We start from the raw sequence: 4,833 nt of genomic DNA on the forward strand, positions 1-4,833 counted from the left end.
GGCGGACGTGAATTTTTCTTCAAATACATTTTAGGCACAAACGCGCATACATAACACCTCATACATAACAGTTTTTTTAAAAAACCGTTATGTATGAGCGCATTTCACTCTTACATAACGGTTTTTAAAAAAACTCGTTATGTATGTAGCGTCATCCATATGCATAGATAACGGTTTGAAGTCATACGTTATATATGAGCGTTATCTATTAATTGCATACATAACGGTATTACTGAATTGTTAAGGTAAGCGTTATGTATGAGCGTCTTTTTAGTTTCAACCGTTATATATGAGCGTATTTCAGTGTTATGTATAAACATCATTTTTTTTCTTTTTATCAATTTTTTATCAATTACTGTAAACCCTCTCTCTCGTCTTCCTCCCAAATCCCACGGCGCTCCAACCCACCAAAATCCTAACTCTCTCTCTCTCGTCTCTATCGTCTCTCTCCTCCGGAGGACGTCGCCGGTCCTCGCCTTCTCCGTCGCGGCGAGGCCGACCCCTCTCTTCCCCCTCTTTCTTTCTTCCCTTCCCTACATCTAAATCCCTAAATTAAAAAAAAAAATAGATCTAGGGATTCCTAGCTTCCATTTATGTTCTCCAGTTAGTTCCGCCACTGCCGCCAGTCTCCGTCGCACCACCGCCACCTCCGTCTCAAGTAAGCTACTTTTCTTTCCCCCTCCATCTCTCTCTCGTCAGTCTCTATCTCTCTGTATCCCACTCTGTCTCTCGCTCAATCTCCCTCTCTCTTTCTCAGTTGGCAGCCACCGCGGACCGCCGTGGCGCGCGCAGCGCTGGTGGTTGCCGTCGCCAGCCGCGCCCCGCCGCATTGGCTCGCGGCTGTTGCTGTTGTCCTCTTCTTCTTTTTTTCTTCTTCTTCTTCTTCTTCTTCTTTTCTTTTGCTGTTTTTCTTTTCTGGTGCAAATAAGGTACAAAATTGGAAGGATTGTGAGGGAAATATAGCTCTGCATATTGCAATCGCTGATAAGCATCTTCAGGTGAGTTCAATTTCTTTATCAGATTTAGTTTATTGTCACAGTCATCATTAACAACTTAGCCCTAGTTTTTTTTTCATTCTTTATCTTTCATTTTGGCTGGTGTTTCATAAGGATAAATGGTGGTGTTCTATTTCTGTGTTTGAGTCTTGAATCAGGGATTTCATTAATTGGTGGTAATATTGAAAAACGTGAGTGTTGGGATCATGATTGTCAAATGCTGCCTCAATGTCTCAAACTGCAGTAAGTAACGACACCCCAATTATACATGAAACTAATTATATGTGTTTTGTACATGTAGCAAAAGTTTAAATGTTCCAGTAAGATCTGTTTTCCTTTAATTGATTTCTCCTGATGTTCAACTGAATTACTAATTAGGAACAAAATGAATGCAGAAATCTGAAACTGGAGTATGTGGATATAGATAATGGAATCCATTGTCGATGGAATCAGAAAATGGATTCTTTTGTTCTCATATTAGTTTGCTAATGATCATGTTATTAAACTAGTTAGCTGCATTTTGTTAGTTGATATAGATAACTTCATCATCTTAAACTGTGAAAGCTAACACTTCACATATATGATGGCCTATTATCTTGTAATCTCCAAATCCATCCGGCCTCATCAGATGCCAAATCACATCTCCTCAATCAAACTAAGAATGTTCATTGTCCTAATCTAAGGTCAGTAACGAAGCTCTAAAATCGACTCCATAAATTTATTCTCACGACCAATTCTCGTGACTGTTTGATTGTTGGCTTTTTGCGCTCGCCCAATGTTGGATGTGTAATATGTGATTGTTGTCTACTCCAACCGCCGTCACTGTCTTGATGGAGAACTGCCGCCTTGCTAGAGAATTGCCGCAGCTCCCTTGCTAGAGAGTCACCTCCGCGAACCGCTGCCGCTGCCTTGCTTGACAATCGCCGCCGCTGCTTGCTCGAGCACATTTCTAGAAAGGTAAGCATTAGCCTGATTTAGAACGATGATGGTTTTAAATTTTGTTTTCTGATTTAGAGAATTATAATCTTTCAACTTGATATGGCAACAAAGGGAAATCTTAAACCTTTATTCATAGAGAGGAGCTTGCTACAAGAAGAGAGGACTCTGTTGCTGCTGTTAATTTTCACTTTGGCATTTTAGTCTTGTAGTGAGGACTCACATGATTCATTGTTTTATATTCTTGCTTTCTTTGTCCAGGAATTTCTCAGGAATCCAGACAAGTATATAAAGCTTGGTGCACGACCTCCTAGAGGTGTTCTCTTGGTGAGTTGTCTTCTACTCTATAGCAAGTAGAAACAACTAACAAACATGAATGAAAATTGAGATTGGATGTTATGTCATGTTCAATATTTACTGGAGATATCTTTTGTTGACCAATATAACATGTGAGGAGTGACTGCAAAGTCTTATATTTATAAGGGCTTTTATGCAATTTCAGTAAGGTGCTAGATTGAAAATTAGGGTATAAGAGAACTTATTCTGTTATTACTATTCCATTGGAGCTGCGTGGAGTGGCAGATCAGTTTTCATCCATTGATCTTGTTCCTGATATGGCGATTGTAATTAGTTCTAAAGATAGGTATTTAGGCTTGTATCTGGTATCAGTTACTTGATGAAAAATCGAGAGAAAAAGTGTTTAGCGAGAGAGAAAAGAAACTGAGAGAGAAGGAGAGATGAGAGCTTGTTTTTGCTTCGTTTTCTGATCTGGTTTTTCTCATCGTGTAAACTTGGTGTAGCTCTAATTTTGATCCTTGAATAATATAGAATCTGTTCACCCTCCATGGATGTATGCACATTGTCGAACCACGTAAATAGCGTCTTCTTCATTCATATTTTGTGTACATTTTGTTGGTGATTCTTGGTTATATTTGTGAGTGCTGTTGAGTTTCTTGTTGAATTAGGTTGAGTTCCAAGAGAACATAAACATGCTCTCTATCTTTGGGAAAGAATATTTTTTAGATATATAGTTTAGCATTTGGAGATTCATTAGATTGTCATGAAATAGTTTGAAATGTTTGGTTTCAGTGTACTTTATTCATCTGTATAATTAATTAGCATAATTAATTAGCAGCTAAAACTTATTTATCAGCTCAACCAATTCCTTGATTTATAGATATATGTTGTAGCCAAGAGCCGTGATGGTAGATTCCGTATTGTGAGTAATGACGAGCGTGAACAGACCTTAAATCAGCTTTTCACTGTAAGATTGAAATGTAGCTTACGTTTTCTGAATCACTTTTAAATGATGTTATTATAGCTATCTCGCTGATATTCTTGGTTGGCTCTTTGTATGCTTTTGTGGCAGGTTTGTGGTGGTGGATTAAATGAGCCGTACGTTGAGCTGAAAAGACTTGTGAATTCACAAGAAAAGTTATACCATATGGCTAGATAGTTGCATATTTAATATATTTAGTATTTTTGTAAGGCATAATAGTATTAGATAGAGCATTTGTTGAATTTTGACTATATTCAAATGATGTATGAATTCTTTTTTTATGATAATAATATATGGATTTTCAATATTTTGTTTTAGAATCATTTCTATTTATTGAAATAGTAAATAAATAAAATTGTGAAAATAAAAAATATGTTGAAATATAAGAAAGCATACATAACGGTAAATAATTGTTATGTATAAGTGTAAAGATAACGTAAAAAAATTGACTTTTATAACAGTCAGAGCCGTTATGTAAAAAAAAGATAGATAACGTAAATAATTGTGTTATGTATTTGGATTCTAACGTTATGTAAAGTACTATAGATAACAGATTTTCTCCGTCATCTATTTGGATCATACCGTTATGTAAAACACTATAGATAACGGATTTTCTCCGTTATGTATGCGCGTCACATACATAACACCACTATACTTAACGCAAGTTTTTTCGCATAGATAACGGATAAAATCCGTTATGTATGCGCGTTTTTGGCGTAGTGAGTCTTCAAAAACTTTTTCATCTTCTTACTTGGTACAAATGTTATCTATTTATACCATGTTGTCTTCACTCTTTTTCTGCATCAACTAACAACTATCCACAGCCTTCACTGTGAGAAAAAGTTTCAATCTTTCCAAAGTTGCAGAGAAATTTTGTTCCGACTAAAGGAGAAATCTATGACTGCAAAGTCATGGAGTGGGAGAATGACGCTCACATATTTGGCCTTCACCGGACCCTTCCACTGGATCTCAACGTCTCTTCGACCTTAAAGTTTGCTCTACCCTCACTTGTATCCAGCGAAGCGAGTGTCTTCCATCCTCATGCCTGGCGCCAAGAAGCTTCACAGCTTCTGGAGGAGATCTTTCTTATTGTAGATATGGCACTCCTCCCTGGCTTGTAACAAACAACGAGACTTCTCTCGTTGTTGGCTGGCATCTTCAGCCGCACCTGGTCTATTCTTCAAAGACCCAGTGTTGGCGAATCGACGGTGTTAGTCTTCTCAGCTGCCACCGGTTCGATTCTTCCTTCTCACGCCTCTCTTCACTTCTCTCCTTCTTTCTCCATCACCAGCTCTTCCTTGTCCTTTCAAGGCAGCCTTCTCCCTCTTCCAAGGCAACCTTCTTCTCTCGTCTTTCCTTCAATTCTCTGTCTCCCTTCTCATCTCTCTATCTCTCCTCACTGGAATCCTCATCCTTCTACATCTCAGGACTACTCCTCTTCTCAAGTTCTCCCCCGAGTGCTTGAGAGTTGGAGTTGAAGTCCTATTCGATCATCGCTTCCATCATCAACTCTCTTTTTGATGTTGCCAAAAAGGGGGAAAAGTAAGAAGTCAGAGAAAAACCTTCTCAAAGGTTTTCCCTGGTCTTCTTTCTTGTCTGAAGATGGTAAAGCAAAAGAATCAC

The 4,833-nt window shown here is 38.2% G+C and overlaps 1 long non-coding RNA gene across 2 annotated transcripts; it reads left to right on the forward strand.

Moving 5' to 3' along the window:
• Nucleotides 1-345: 345 nt before the first annotated feature.
• Nucleotides 346-3,517, forward strand: LOC130986944 (uncharacterized). 2 transcript variants are annotated; one of them, XR_009089504.1, is made up of 5 exons: nt 346-658; nt 758-1,952; nt 2,193-2,258; nt 3,109-3,195; nt 3,301-3,517. It is a non-coding gene; the product is annotated as an uncharacterized LOC130986944 (long non-coding RNA). The 2 variants fall into 2 exon arrangements; XR_009089503.1 differs by lacking the exon at nt 3,109-3,195.
• The last annotated feature ends 1,316 nt before the right edge of the window (nt 3,518-4,833 follow it).

Source organism: Salvia miltiorrhiza, chromosome 5 (assembly GCF_028751815.1).
Source record: "Salvia miltiorrhiza cultivar Shanhuang (shh) chromosome 5, IMPLAD_Smil_shh, whole genome shotgun sequence".
NCBI classification, from domain to species: domain Eukaryota; kingdom Viridiplantae; phylum Streptophyta; class Magnoliopsida; order Lamiales; family Lamiaceae; genus Salvia; species Salvia miltiorrhiza.